General features: G+C 44.3%; 1 long non-coding RNA gene across 1 annotated transcript; it reads right to left on the bottom strand.

Annotated features, from left to right (window-relative positions):
• Positions 1-6,959: 6,959 nt before the first annotated feature.
• On the bottom strand, positions 6,960-8,758 carry LOC138752879 (uncharacterized). The gene is made up of 2 exons (XR_011350995.1): positions 8,622-8,758; positions 6,960-7,129 (listed from the first exon to the last, which is right to left on the bottom strand). It is a non-coding gene; the product is annotated as an uncharacterized lncRNA (long non-coding RNA).
• Positions 8,759-16,803: the final 8,045 nt, after the last annotated feature.

Below are 16,803 nucleotides of genomic sequence, written 5' to 3'. Positions count from 1 at the left end.
GGAGGGTTCACGTTCCTCAGAAGAACTATGTATTGCGATATTTCATTACACAAAGCTGAGGCATCTGCACATGAGTTCAGAAAAATAAAGTAGATTTTCTTCCCGCTCACCTCACAATTCTCATGAGCCTATATTTATTCAGTTTTCCTAGGTATTTTGGTAACGATTTGTCAATTCTATAAGGGTGAATTCCTGTTATCTGACCTGACATAACACAGTGGTCCCCTCTACTTCCTTCCAGAAAGGACAATGCTGTTATGGCAATCTTTCAACACACCAAGATGTCGGTGAGGAAATGCTGCCGACTGGCACATTCCAAGCTGCAGGAGTCTGCATTCTTCCATTACCAGGTCTTGAGGGGCTGAGACTGAGGGGAAGCCACTCAAGCAACAGAAGGGGGTGTAATGACAAGGTGCCTCAGTGAAGGGAATGCTGCTAAATGGAAAATGCAAATGTATGGACACTAAGGGTGAAACAATTTTCTTATTGAAACAAATTTATTGTGAATAAAGCCTCTTATTTGTTTTCAAAAAATCTCAGTTTTAAGCTCACCACCACTGACTAAACTTTTATTACTGATTTATTAACATTGAAGTTCCATCAGCTGCTACTTCCCTGTCTCAACTCCAGAGGCCACCTATTTCCTTCACTTCATAATCTGCCATTGTTAGTCTTTGCATATGAGCTTTCAGTTCCCACTCCTAATTTTCCTTCTTTTGCTTTTGAGGTTGCTCCTTTGTTCTTGGCCTTTTTGGCTCTGAGCCATTCTTGTCTCAAAGTGGACAAACTGCACTTAAGCAACACAGCCGCAGCATGCAGTCGCTTCAGTGTTATCCCAGGGAAGTCGAGCATTGTCAAAGTTCCATTTTTAGATGTTCAAAAATTGCTAACACAGTAGGCTCCTCTGACAATATTGGAGAGTCATCTGTGACCTTTTCAGCTATTAAAGAGTTCACCTACTCACTGCGGCAGCTTGCTGAAGACAACGTGGGAATGTAGAGTGACGCAGGATGTTCCACTGTTGACTCCAGAGACCTCAGTTCAATCCCAACCCTGGATGTAGTCTGTATGGAATTTGCATGTTCTCCCCATTGCAGGTGAGTATGTTAAACAGATGAACAACAAAGAGGCCCTGTCCAACAAAACTAATCTAGATTCCTCCCACATCTCAAAGAAGTGTTGGCAGTTAATAGACAGCAGTAATTTACCCCTTAATAATGGTGAATGGCAAAAGTACCCAAGTGGTGTTGATGGGCAGGTAAGAGTAGACAACAGGTAAAGGGAATAGGACCATTGAGATTGCAGTTATAGGAATCGTCATGAGTCTAATGGGCTGAATGGCCCCAAAATTAAGATGAGGTATACAAAATGATGAAGGACATAGATAGAGGAAAAGCAACCAGGCTTTTTCCACTAAGGTTAGGTGAGATAAAAACTAAAGGGCGTGGGTTAAGGGTCCAAGGGGATAAACTGAGGAACGTTAGGGGGAACTTATTGATACAGAGAGAGGTGGGACCATGGAACCGAGCTGCCAGTTGAAATGGTGAATCCGGACTCCAATTTGACATTAAGAAAAATCTGGACAGACACATGGATGGAAGGGATATGGAATGATATAATCCAAGTTCAGATCAGTGGGACTCAACAGAATAATATTTTGGCAAAGGCTGATTTGCCAAAGGGGCTGTGTGTGTGTGTGTGTGTGTGTGTGTGTGTGTGTGTGTGTGTGTGTGTGTGTGTGTGTGTGTGTGTGTGTGTGTGTGTGTGTGTGTGTGTGTAACAAAAGGTCTTAGTTTGGTACTGAATCTGACAATGTTACATGTGCTAGTTGTGATCCACTGCCTGCAAGCATGAAGGCTGTAATTCAATAACTTCAAAGAAAAATTGTAAACCACCCCGGGTTCCACTGAGTTTGAGGTTTCCCTCCTGGGTCCTTAATGCAATTGACATGATGATTCATGGAGAGGCCCAGACCAGAACAGTGGTGTCAAATAGCACACAATCCACAAGGTGCATGCTGAATCTGTCCCACTTCCTAGTCTGCAGCTGAGAGCATTTCTCTGTCTTTTCAATAACTGCAGGGCCAGATTAACTTAGTAGCGAAAGTGCAGGCCCTGGATTTTCAAGGGTCGCTGCGTTAATGTACTATGAATTATGAGAAACTTTTATTTTTTTACCTTTGTGCAGTGGCTATGAGATACCACACTGATAGTCTGTGTTAATAAACCCCAATTAAAGGTGATAATTGACAAAAATCGCTAACTTTAAATTTGGTTAGTGATTTTAGCCAATTATCACCTTTAATAGCCTCATAGCCGCTGCACAAAGGTGAAAATGGAAATGGAAATGGAAACACGTCTTAGCAGAACAAAAAATAACCTTCACCTCAGCTCCTCAGTCAGATGGCTGGTTTCGTTTGTTTACATATCAGGGAGCTGCATGCTGCAGATAGCAATGGGAAATGTTTTGATGGAGAATGTGATAAAATGAATGAACCATATGAACAGTTACATATAACAATGTTACATGTGCTAGTTGTGATCCAGCCGCTGCCAGCTGCTGCCGCCACCGTAAGCTTTATTTTAACAAAGTCTGTCAGTGAGTTTCAACGGGAAAGGGAATTTCAGTGTAAGTGTTAGGGCAAAATGTGCAAGTAAGTTTTAACAGGGGGCGCAATTTCAGTGCTTGCCAGAGATGCCATGTTCCCTAGATAATCACTGAATTGATAGCGATCTGAGAAAGCTAGCACCATTTTGTTAAAAATAATTAAGACTATTTCAAACTTACCAAGACGGACATGCAGGGTCAGCATCTGAAACTCTCTCGGGGAGGGGGTTGGTTGTGGTGCCCCAGTCACACTTCCCCCTCACTGCATATCCACCAGCCGGCACTATTTAGGACAGTGCATGCACCAGCTGGCACAATTTAGGGCCCCTTTAAAATAAATGCTACAGGCCATGAAATACCTTAATCTGGCACTGAGTAACTGGGCTCTTCCCTGAATGCCTCAATTTTGACCAGCCCCCAACTCCTCCCATCACATCATTCCCCAACTTTCACCTGAACACCTAATAACAGAGCTCCCCCCAGTCTCCCTCATTAACCTCTGGCTAAACTGCATCCTCGGTGGTTCCAGCACCAAAGTCTTGCATAGCTTTACGCACATAATGATGCCACTGTTCTCCAGGAAATCACAAGAACATTAGGAGTACCAGTAGGCCATTCAGCTCCTCAGACCTTTCTGATATTCAATATGATCATGGCTGATATGCCCCAGGCCTTAACTCTTCCTCTTTACCCAAATGACAAAGTGAAGGAAGGTGACAGTGTCACTAACATTCTTGCCTCAGAAGTAAAACATGAAAGTCTGTAGACACTGTGATTGGAGTAAAAACACAAAGCTGGAGAAACTCAGCAAATCAAACAGTGTTCTTTATATAGCAAAGATAAATAGGTTTTTAACATAGACCTTAGGTGAACTGTCTCCCTACCTCTGGCAGTGGTCTTTTACACAGGAACGACCAAAACACCAAAGATCTGTATCTGTCCACAAGTTTGTAAAGGTATGTAAAGAGGTGGGATGTGAGACACCACTGTGTCGATGTCAACTGTGACGTATAACATATGTGCACCAAACAGCACCAGTGCAGTGATGTCATCATTCATGTCCTATTCATTAGCCCGTTGTTCATGGATTGCCTGCAGATCAGTTTAGACTGCAGGTTATCCATGAAAATATCTAGGGGTTGAGGAGGTAAAATGTCTGAACAGAACTGAGTCCCTTATTCCCGTTCCGATCTTTTTACACAGACTGCGTTCTGGGAAATTGGGAATAATTTCCTGGAATGCAGCAGCTGTGTAAAAAACATAAAAGATACATAACCGACATTTCAGTCTAGAGCCCTTCATCGAGGTATTTGACTCCAGAATTTGCAGACTTGCTTGTGTAAGGTCATTTGTCGCCTCCACGAGCTGCTTTTTGAAATTCTGTATTGTTCTTATATGGTAGAAATTATCCAGGGTCCTTTGAATCTATCAGGTGTCCACATTTCAAGAAGGAAGTTCCAGGAAACTACATGGCAATGATGCTGTTACTTGAGGATTACAAACAGCATCATGAGGAATTGATGTCCAAATGCATTTTACACAGAGTGACTCTGATTTTTAAAAAAGTAGTCTTGCACAGACTTAGACATGTTGGTGCCACTGTTCTCCAGACAAGCATTAGAGTTAGAGGAGCAGGGAAAGGCCCTCCAGCATACCCCACCATTCCATATAATCCCAGGTCTCAACTCCTCTTCTTTGCCAGTTTCCCATCACCATCCATTCGCCAATCTTTCAAAAATCTTCCTCCACTTTCAATACTTCTATAACCTTATAACCATATAACCACTTACAGCACAGAACAGGCCAGTTCGGCCCTACTCGTCCATGCCGTAGCAAATCCCCACCCTCCTAGTCCCACTGACCAGCACCCGGTCCATACCCCTCCAGTCCTCTCCTCTCCATGTAACTATCCAGTCTTTCCTTAAATGTAACCAATGATCCCACCTCAACCACGTCTGCCAGAAGCTCATTCCACATCCCTACCACCCTTTGCGTAAAGAAATTTCCCCTCATGTTCCCTTTATAATTTTCCCCCTTCAATCTTACACCATGCCCTCTAGTTTGAATCTCCCCCACTCTTAATTGAAAAAGCCTATCCACATTTACTCTGTCTGTCCCTTTTAAAATCTTAAACACCTCTATCAAGTCCCCTCTCAATCTTCTACGCTCCAGAGAAAAAAGCCCTAGTCTGCACAACCTTTCCCTGTAACTCAAACCTTGAAATCCTCTCAACATTCTTGTGAACCTTCTCTGTACTCTCTCTATTTTGTTTATATCTTTCCTATAATTTGGTGACCAAAACTGTACACAGTACTCCAAATTTGGCCTCACCAATGCCTTGTTGTGATAGTACAGATCTATCACCAATGTACATAGTGTATATAGTTACTGTATCTAGACTGTGCTTACAGCGATTGGCTGAGAGCTAAGCCACACCTATTGTTTGGGCCTTAAAGGGTTGTGTCCCTAGCCAGGTCGGATCATTCCGGACTGGTCGGCCACCTGTGAAGAGCTCCGGTCTTTTGCTAATAAAAGCCTTGGTTTGGATCAACAAGTCTTTGGTTCTTTCGACGAGCTCTACACTTGTACAATTTCATCATAACCTCCCTACTCTTGAATTCAATTCTCAATAAATGCACAATACTTCTCCTGAGCCAACCTCCAAAATTTAATCTACTTCCACTTTGAATATCTCTAATATCTGGTTTCCACTACCCTCTGGGACAGAGAAATCCAGAGATTCACCGGCATCTCTGAGGAGCAATTTCTGTGTCAAACTCCAGAGATAAGATTTAAAAAGGGACCTGAGAGCAGTGGGTGTACAGAACAACCTACCAGAGGAAGAGGAAGAAGCAGGTGCCACAGCAATGTTGAAAAGATTTGGACAGGATTTGGAACTCGCTTTGGTAGAAACTTGGTTGCTTGGGTGCGATGAATGGAAGGGTCTGTTTCCATGCTGTAAATCTCAGTGACTTTAAATGACTGGCCCCTTATCCCCTTGTTCAAGGTTCTCCCACCTGTGAAAACATCTTGATCTCTATCCTACCATGGACCCTTTAGGATCTTATGGGTTTCACTGTGAACTCAGCCAAGGAGAACTTCGACACACCTGGATATCCATTCGGACTTCTGACATATCTTCCATGCCTCCTATAATATGCAAATATTCCATTCAGCTACCAGAAAAACTACCAAAGAAAGAACTAATAAGTGTGCGGACTGATCACTTTTCCCCATTCAACTCAGCGTAGGCATCTTCCCATGCCACATGTGTCGACTACTTACACCATAAATGCATCCTTCTATCTACCTCTAATTCTGGATTTCAAAAAAAACTTATTTTGAACCCCATATTGAATTCATTAGTAACATTCTCATACCATTGATTCCTTGATTTGAAGTGCCCTCAACATTTTTGTAGTCATACAACACGGTAATGTCCTTCCAGCTCACCAGCTATGCCTCCCCAAATACGCTAATTAACCTACAATCGCCGTACGTATGTTTTTGAAACCTGACCACCCAGAGGAAAGCCATGCAGACATGGGAAGAATGTCCAAACTCCTTACAGACAGCACCAGGCCCAATCCCAGGTCACTGGTACTGTAACAGCATTGGGCTAACTGCTATGCTAACCATCCTGCCCAATGAGGAAGCATCTTCTTTCTTTGTACTCAGTCAAACCCGTCCATGATTTTAAAGACCTCTATTACGTCAGTTCTTTTATTCCAAAGGAAAGAGCTCCAACCCAATAGGTAAAGCTTCTCAGTTCTGGATTAATTTATTTTTTAAATTTTATGTATCTCCCACAGTGCTCCCATATCCTTTTGTAATATGGAAACCTGAACTGTGCACAGCATTCTAAATGTGGGCCAAATAAGGTTCCAATTAAGTTTAACAGTCATTTATGTCTTCAGGAAACAGCAAAGCAATTTTACAGGGTAATTATATTTGAAGTATAGTTACTGCCATAATGAAGGCAAACAGGCTGCTAATTTACACATGGCAAGTCTGGCAAGTCCCACAATGATCAATGAGATAAAAGATTGGATAATATGTTAATGGTGCTAGTTAAACATGAAGTATAAGTTGAGATGTTAGGAGACACTCTCTGCCTTCATTCCCCAAACAGTGCCATAAGATGCTATCCCTGGATATTTTGTGTCAGGAATACCACCACTTTAACAGTGAAGTATTTGGAGAAAAAGATCTCCAGTAAAGCAACACACAAGGAACAAATATAGTGCCAAAACACAGGGGATTGATGACCAATAAAACTGAGGGGAAATTTGCTGTTCCTCCCCTCCCCCCCATGGTTGGTCAACTATTGGAACTATTGAGAACTCCTGGAGTTCCAGGAAGAACCCTTATTTATCTGTGGTTCGCAGACAGACACACTTCTGACGTCAATACACAAAAGTGGTAGAGAACCTCCACCGATCGTGCACCGTCCATTGGGAGCAAAACCAACATTTCAGACTTGACCCCTTCATCACGATATGAGCAGAAGCCAGGCAGGTGCCTAAATAAAAAGATGGGTGAGTTTTTTTACAGACTATAGGACTCAATTAATATAACAATAATACATTGAATATAAAATCATAGAAAAACATTCATAAAATTTGAAAAAAAAATAAAAAGGAAATGATGGTTTCTCTTTTCCAGTGCCCCCTCCCAGATTCGAAGAAAAGGGGACAGTCAGCCGGGAATAGAGGGAGAAAAAAAGAAAGAAAATAGAGAAGAAATAAGTTACAAGAGCAAGGTTCAACATCTCAGAGTCACATCATTTTAAAAGTATTAAGTTTCTAATAAGGGAGTATACTAATTGGAAAAAATATCAAAATAAATTATACAATATGGGCATTTAAGTAATCTAAATGAGTTGCCAAATTTCGGCAAACATACTATATCTATTCCTAAGACTCGAAGTAATCTTCTTCAGGGGAATCCAACTTTGCATTTCCATGTTCCAATGAACAATGTGAAGTAGGGAATCAGATTTCCATGTTACGCTATACATTTTCTGGCTATTGACAATGCAATTTTAATAAGTCTAGATTTTCTTCTGGAGAAATTAACTTTTAATACTGCCCAATTCCCCAGAAGAAACAATTCTGTGTCTAGAGGGAAGTTCATCCCCAGAATTGTTGTCAACACTTCCCATAATTCTATCCAAAAGGGTAGACAGGGTCCACAGTTTTCATGAGGCGGACATCCACTAGCTTGATGAGGACTTCCCTTTTAACCTCCAGACACCCTCAACTTCAGTGTAAGAGGAACCCAACCCAATGAGAAGTGAAATGTCAGTATTTATAGTCAACTCGAAACACCATTGCGGAAATGAATGGAGGTTGGTAAAGTTTTCTTCGTTGTATATCAGCCTGTTGGTCTGTATCAGGACAAAAATCAACCAAGAGGTCTCAACATTGGCCATCCTTGCTCCATTGGGCTTGAGTGAAGAGAGCAATGCTTGCAACAGTTATAATGGTAACCATGAAGTCCCAATAAAGACGTGGATGAGCTACAGCTCAGTCCCTGCCATATTCCAATTCCACCACCCACCAGTCACCAGAATATGGAAAAATCAAACCCTTATTTCCAAAATATTACATTAAGAGCCAATGACTCTCCAAGCTACCCAAGCCAGCTCAATCAATTTTCAGAAACACCAAGTGCACTTTTGAAGACTCCTTTTGATTTATTGTCTGTTCAATGATCATGTGAAACCTGCCCTCAGGATCAGTTCAAAGGGCATGCACTGATGGTTGTCAAACCTGTATGTTTTTGTTTTAAATAATGGTGGGGTTGGATATCAGATGAAGTATATTGTGATTCAGGTGGCTCCAGTGCTAATTTATTCTCCAAAGACTCAATGACAGCAGACCTGGGCATAAGCACCATCACATGATGGCTTTCCAGATTAACCTAAGACTCTAGCCTACCTGCCTAAGGTTAAGCCATCTGTTAGATGGATGATATCACCGACTGATTCATTTACCTAAACAACCTATTACCTGAGAAGGTAGTTATGATGTTCATATTGCCTCTGCCACGGACACTCAGTGATTCTGAAGGGACTCACTTTTGCTTCTCTTTCTCTTACAGGGGCACCTGGCAACATTAAGCCGACTCTGCTTACGGCAAACAAAAGTTGAAGTATTTCATATATATTACATTTTTAATGCATTATTACGTGACAATAAAAGGAATCTTTGATTTCCTTTGTGACCACATAACTCAATAGAAATCTCAGCACTATCAAACAATGAGGTGTGGGTATCAATTCCCTTCTCCACTATAGCACAGCTCCTTGAAAACAACTCAGATGCTGAATTAGTAGGGAAGAAATATAAATCAGCACCTTAAAAATTCAGAAGCATTACGACAGGCAATAATCAGCGGCTTTAGATTGTCTCGTGTTTAATTGGTGGGTACTCCTTGACTTGAAACAGAATGACTTGCATTTATATAGCACCATTACACAAGATCACAGGCAACTGGAGCAGGTGAAGGCCATTTGGCCCGTCAAGCCTGCTCGGCCATTTAGGAATATCATGGCTGTATTTGGCTGTGGGTTCAGCCCCACTTTAAGTTTGTATATTATGTTCTACCTGCCTGTTGCCCATAATCTTTAATTCCCCTCCTTTTCAAAAATTGACCTATCTGTCTTCTAAATAAATTTAATGCAGCAGCTTTCACTGCTTCCTAGGGCAAAGAATTTCACAGATTCATTACTCTGGGAGGGGTAGTTCCTCCTTAACGAGTGCAAAATCTTCTCCCCAGATCTTGAGGCCATGTATCCTAGTTATGGTTTCACCTGCCAATGGAAACAGCCACTAGACCTGTATATTCTTTTCTTAATTTTATACGTCACAATAGGTTTCCCCTTCAACCTTCAAAATTCCATTGAGAATCATCCCAGGCTACTCAAACTCACCTTCTAAGATTGTTCAGACATCTCTCATGCTCCCCCACACCTTGATGAAGAGCTGAAGCCCAAAAAGTTGGTGATGTATCTTCACCTTTGCTACATAGAGGAAATGTTTATATATATAGATTAAAATCCCCCATGACTACTGCTGTTCCATTCTTATTTGTCTTTTATATCTTTATTTATTGCCTGTGCCACCATTATACAGTAAAATCCACTGTATCCAGAATTCAAGCAACCAGAAACCCAACAAACCACAAAAAAAATCAAGGAAATAAATAAATTAATAAAAATGTATATAAACATTTAAAATTGTAAAGGTAAATGTTCTTCAAAGCAACGCACAAACCCTTGGTGAAGATGGGAGCAAACATTCAGCCAGCGGAGCGCCCCGGTCGTGTCCCACCCACAGAAGATGTTTGAATAAAGTTTTCCAAGCAGTTCTGGCACCTACAACGTGATCTCACTTCCAGATGCATCTTACCTTTTCCTCCCCTCTCTGCTTTCTGTAGGGACTGCTCCTTCCATGACACCTCCATGCACTTATCTCTCCTCACCAATCCCACACCCCCTTCCCCCCACCATCAGCACCTTCCCCTGTGGCCACAGGAAGTGCCACACTTGCACCCACTCCTCCTCCCCTCCACAAATCAGGGCTCCAAACAGGCCTTTCAAGTGCAACAGCACTTCACTTGTGTCCACGGGATGATCTACTGCATTCAGTGCCCACTTTGTGGCCTACTCTACATCAGAGAAACTGGGAGATCACTTCACTGAGCACCTTCGCTCTGTCTGTATCAGTGACAAGGATCTCCCAGTGGCCAACCATTTCAGTTCTGCACCCTGTGGTGGTAAACCACCAGCCTACTGCAGGGGGCAACCTCTGTTCCTGCAGGAGTGTAAGGGGACAGGACAACACCTGGCCAGCTGCCAATCAGTCGGCCTGAAGGGATCAAGCCCCACCCGGTTGGGTGTCAATCAGTCTCCAGAATATAAGCCTGCGCCAGCCTCCTGAGGTCTCACTCAGAGTTGCTGCAGCCAGAGCCAGCCTGGCTCTGTGGAAGTCTTTGTGGATTAAAGCCTGTTGTACAGTTTTTAACTTTGTGCGTGTCTGATTCTGGCTAACAGTGCATCACACACCCCACTCCCATAGGCTCATGTCTGTCTATTACCTCATGGTCCCCACCCAGACCACCTGAAAATTGGAGGAACAACACTTGATTTTCCATCTGGGCATTCTCTAACTGGATGGCATTAATGCTGACTTCTCTGGTTTCTGCTACGCTACTCTCTCTTCCAGTTCCCCTTGTCTTTTTTCCCTTAGCTCCCACCCTCTTCCCTATCATTCACCAAGCCATCCCTCCTCCCCCTGCTTGCAGCTGTACCCTCCCTCCCTTATCCACCAATTACTTCCTGTCTTTGGAACCATGTTCCTTTCCCCCTCCCCCCACCTCCACCATGTTGTTCAGACACCTGCTGATATTTTCCCATACCTTGATGAAGGGTTCAAGCTCGAAGCATTCGTCATGTATCTTTATCTTTGCTATATAAAGCACACAGTTTGACCTGCTGAGTTTCTCCAGCATTGTGTTTTTACGCCTCAAACCGTGCATCTTGGCGCCTCACAGTTTGGCGGGCAGCAACCTCCTTTGAAGAAGACCGCAGAGCCCACCTCACTGACAAAAGGCAAAGGAGGAAAAACCCAACACCCAACCCCAACCAACCAATTTTCCCCTGCAGCCACTGCAACCGTGTCTGCCTGTCCCGCATCGGACTTGTCAGCCACAAACGAGCCTGCAGCTGACGTGGACTTTTACCCCCTCCATAAATCTTCGTCCGCGAAGCCAAGCCAAAGAAAGAGTGTCTGCAGACTTTTGTGTTTTTCATCCCAGGCAGTTTACCTGCTTTGGACGGAGATGATTGCAGGGGATTCATGTGTTACCTCTCTGCTGCTATTCTGTTTGTTGGTCCTCCATCCCTTTCTATCCTTGCACCCTTAACCTATGCTGTGATCAATTCACTCGGCATGCTGCCCGTGACATTCCCAGCATCTCTGATGTTCCAAAGTGAACCCACATGTAGTTCCAGTTTTACTATGTGAAGCTACACCTGGACCCATCCTGAACACATATTTATCAGGACTCGAGTTCCTACTGAGCTCAGCATGGGCATGACATGGGTCTGGGATCACCTGCTGTGTCTGAAATCTTTGAGGGGAGAAAAATGGCTGACAAGCTTATGAAAAAGGAGGAAGTAAAATCTTATCCTGACCTTACCTTAGTGCTACTCGGCCTCCTCCCCAAATCACCGAGTCCCCCAAAGTCTGCACCAAGACAACCAACAGCACCTTGGATCTCACAGCAACCCTTCTCTAAGTGGCTGTCTGTCCTTGTAGCTCCAGGCAGAGCAGAACCCACATGCACTCACTTTTCACATCCACAAACTGGCCAGAAGTGTTTAGCAACCAGTAAAGTCCTTTTGAAGAACAGACAAACATCTCCCATAACAGCAATGTGATAATGATCATCTGCCTTAAAGACACTAATCAGTGTCAGGATAAATAACTGGGCAGCAACAATTCTTCTTACTAAATAGGCGGGTGTGATGTTGTATTACTTCTAGTGGAACACACTTTTGGTAATCCAGTGGTACATGCAAATGTATTTCCATCCAGAATTCTCTGATTCAGCAAGGGAGTTCTATTCAATGACCCACATCAAGGTATATTACTATGTGGCAGTTCCATCATGTGTATTTTCAATGCCCTTCTGAACTAATCCTCTTCTACTAAAGACCTGTGAACTCTGGGTGAGAATTAATCTTCCATTACACTTACTTTTCAGACCATAAAATGCCAGTCTGCTGCAAACTGAGAGATACAGAAAGAAAGAAATAAGATAAGCTAGTAAACTTTTAAAAAGCTGCCAAAACAGTCCTTCAGTGTAAGACAGCAATGCAACAATTTCTTAGTTGTAGAATCAAAACCGAAATTCAGCGGTCAATTTGGCTTTCTCGATGGTAGAGACTGGGCACAGGCTGGAAGATCGCTTCACTGAGCACCTTTGCTATGTCCACATCAGTGACAAGGATCTCCCGAACACTTCAATTCTACGCCCTACACCCACATGCATGCCTGTCCATGACCTCATGTACTGTTCCACCCAGACCACCCTTAAATTGGAAGAACTCCACTTGATTTTCCATCTGGTCACTCTCCAACTGGATGACATTAACATCGTCCTCTGGTTTCTGCTAGCCTACTCTCTGTTCTTCCTCCCTTCCCTGTCCCCTTGACTTCCTTTCTCCAGATCTCCACCCCTTCTTTCTCCATTCACTCCTCCCCCTGGTTGTTGCTGTGCCCTGCCCTGCCTTCCTTTATCCACCTATTACCTCCAGACTTTGGGACTGTGCTCCTCCCTCTGCCCCTCCCCCCCCCATCATTTTGTTCAGGCACCTGTCGACATATTTTCATACCTTGATAAAGGGCTCAAGCCCAAAACGTTGGTGATATATCTTTATCTTTGCTATACCAAGTACTGTTTGACCATCTGAGTTTCTCCAGCATTAAGTTTTTACTTCAACCTCGGTGTCCACAGATGCTTGTGTTTTACTGGTGCAATGAGTAGTGCTGCTGGCTCTCAACTCCAGAACCCTTGGTTCAATCCTGACCTCCCTTGCATGGAGGATGCTATGGTGTTCAAGAATAGTTCTAATACGTTCAAAGAGAGTCACGGCTGGACAAGTCATCAACAAACAATGGGCTTTATTTACACATAGGGGAGTTCACAAAAGACCACACACTCACACAGACCAACCTGGAATAAAACACAAATAACGACACATCAGGTGTGAATAAATCATTACTAAACATTCTCAACTGACTGGAAACACAAGGATTAAACACATAGTACCATCAACTCTCTCTATTTCTAGCAGGCACAGCACACTAACAAACAGTAAATGAATTACTACTAATAAGTATATCAAATGAACCTGGTCTCCAGCATCATCCATGGCTCGGGATCTAAGACAGGCCCATTGTATTTGGCCCTCTGGAGCTGCCTGTGCCCTGCAGCCTGAAGTTCAGTAATGGTCTCCATGCAGCAGCAGCAAACAAAGAGAGAGACAAAGACTGCAAGTGGTCGGCTTTTTCAATGCAAGACCATAAGCATATCTAGACTATGGCAGCCAGGGCACATGCCCAGGGTGCCACTTGCACAGGGGCACTACAGTCCTCACCTCGCCCACCCAATATCCAACTCCTTAGCCTAACACAGATTCTCCATCCCACTTGAGGACACCAGAGCACCACTCTGACACCTCACTGGGCCGCTCTGGGCCTGCATCTCAGGGCCACAGCTGCTTCAAGGCCATTCTAGCACCTCGCGGCGGCAGCAGCTCAATGGGAAAAATGACCGTCTTCTTTACCCATAATCCCCCTCTCAGCTGGAACCACTCTGCCAGTGCCAGCACCAGGGAAACACTGACACGGTACTGTGTATCATCTTTACAACATTAATTAAAAGCGTGCTGGTGTTTGACTGAAAAGGGTAATATAATCTGAAGAAATGAATGACCATTTCACCACTCTATATTGTATTGTGAAGCAGTGAAGGGTCATGACAGCACTACCCAGCACTGCCAATTGAGGTTTGGTCCCGCCCCACCCATTAAGTGTACTCCTTGTATCGGCCAATTTAAATTACTTTGTACTTGGCCTTGGGCCATTGGCCTTTGTAATCGGCTTAACCTTGATGGCATTGGGCCATTGGTTCCTAGTAAATTACCTGGGCTGGGCTCCCCAGCCTGCCTGTACTTGGCGTCTTGGCATTGGGCTATAGGCTGTTGTAATTGTTTAAACCTTGCTGGCACAGAGCCATTAGCCTGTAAACAACCTGTCTTCCCCTCCCCCCCCCCACCCCCAGCAGTCCAGCACTGTAATGGATGCCACATCTGCTCGAATTACCCTCCTTCATATTAGGTCCATTCTATTTCACTCCAGGACTAGAACCATGGAATGGCGCTCACCGCTTGAGAAATTGTTGGTATCTTGTTGTCGGTACTATGATGTGCACTGTACTGTTAACGGGTTGAGAGTGTTTAATTGGGGTCCCTAGTTCATAGGAGTAGCATAGAGCCATGTGTCTGAGTCAAGGGGTAGCGTCACAGATATCGTATTGCTGCCGGAGTTCAATGAAGCGTACATTTGAGGATTCTGTTAGTGGCGGGGGGGGAGGGGGTGAGTGAGAGGCAGAGGGGAAAGCAAGGGTGGGAGCAAGAAGGGGTGGCCTTTTCCTTACTAAAGCTCAACCTAGGTGCCCAAGTGGGAGTTAATCCATTGGTTTTCTTCGAATAAATTAAAATGCAACACGTGAAATTTTCAAGGTTATGTTGGGTGGCACGGTTAGTATAGCAGTTAGCGCCAGCCCAACTGTCAACTTTAAGTACAGTTTTTTAATGGGGATGCAATTTCAGTGCTTGCCATTGGCGCAATTTTACCTAGATAGGCCACTGCACTTGACCCATCCATGTGACCTGCGAGGACCAAAGGTGTGTCAGCCTCATCTGTGGGCAGATCAAACCCTTGACTGGCAGGTAGGTAAATTCCGACCAGGCACCAGCCAGAGAGTTCACATGACTCTCCACAATCCACATCCCCACCAGGTTCCAGACAGAGAGGCCACATGACCCTCCACAATTCACATTACATGCTACCCCTTGGAAGTCACCATGCCATGCCAAACTATTTAAATGCTAGTACCCCCTTTGACATATCTACAAAACACACAACCCATACCCACTGATGGCCCACCAACTTCCCCTCAGCCTACCCATGGGGAATTATGTCCAAAGGACTAGTTCCCAGCTTGTTTCATGTGTGGTGAGTGAATAGTATTCCCCGACTGGCACGGTACTACCTCCATCCACAAGCAGGTACTCCAAGGGCATCCTAACTCCTGGAATGCCGAAGTACTGCAGCCTCCTCATTATCCAGCATCTCCACCTCGGTGGCCATTCATCCGGGCTCTCCTTCAGATTTGTGAGGCATGTGGTGAGACACATCCCAGATAGCAGGCACCGAACTGTCCCATGGGGAGCCAGGGGTAGGCATAGCATTCAGTATTTAGTCCCAGGGAGCACCCACCTTTGCTGAGCTGTGAGCTGCAGACCCTCTCATGCTCACACTCCCACCGATTACTCAGAGGGGTGTTGGCTGTACTGTCTGCACAAACATTCCCAAGACCTGCTTATAATTCCGGGACTCACTCCTAGAGTTGGGACTTTGTATTGGCCAGATTGTGCACAGGGAAAAACCCAACCCCTGGCCACCCACCCCATTGGGAACCTGGATGTATGCTGTTACTGGCGTGGGGCAAAGTTGGTTGGCAATCATTACCTTCCCAACACAGGAATATCAAATCCTGCGGAGCTGCAAGATTCCCTACCCCACCCCCCACCCCCACCAAAGTCTCTGTTATCAGTTTCAGCAGGGATCCAGTGTTTGCTGCAGACCTTCAGTAGCCTTCAAGTTGTTGGCTCTATCAATGTATTCATCATCCAGCGTCTAACCTCCGCTCAGTACTGCCATCACCAGTTCTTGTGCCCGCAGGTAAAGATGTGAAGAAAAGTCACTCTCTCCAGGGTATTCCCATTTCCCCTGGTAATGCCATCCATTGCATATCTCCCAGTCCATGCTTCCCCTGCCCACAGGCAATTCTTCCTGACCATGTGCCCACAGGCTACTCCATCTGCCCACAGGCTGCTCCAGCTGTCCACCTCTCAGAAGGGTCATGCCTCAGGACACACGTACACACCCAGCCATGAGATTCAACACTCCATCTGCCAAAGACCGTTCCACCTACCCACAGGCCACTCCACCTGACCACTTCTCTGTAAGGGTACGGCATGGGACACATCCAAACAACAGGGAGTTTGTATGCACGTGATGTTACAGGGAAAGATTGAAATTGGTTAGTATTGTGCAAATTCATTGTCACAACACAGATCTAGTCAAAACTCCTTGAACCCTGCTCATAGTGCCAAATGTTGTTCAAGAATACATTTGATGGGTTCAAAGAGAATCAAGGCTGGACATATGTCATCAACAAACAGTGGGCTTTATTTATTCACGAGAATTCACAAAAGAGCATACACACACACACACACACACACACACACACATACCAACCTGGAATAAAATGCAAATAACTACACATCAGGTGCAAATAATCACTACTGAACATTCTCAATTCTCAATAGGGAAC

This window comes from Narcine bancroftii, chromosome 1 (genome assembly GCF_036971445.1).
Source record: "Narcine bancroftii isolate sNarBan1 chromosome 1, sNarBan1.hap1, whole genome shotgun sequence".
NCBI lineage: Eukaryota > Metazoa > Chordata > Chondrichthyes > Torpediniformes > Narcinidae > Narcine > Narcine bancroftii.
The sequence above is the reverse complement of the archived record's forward strand: the minus strand, read 5'-3'. Positions and strand labels throughout refer to the sequence as shown.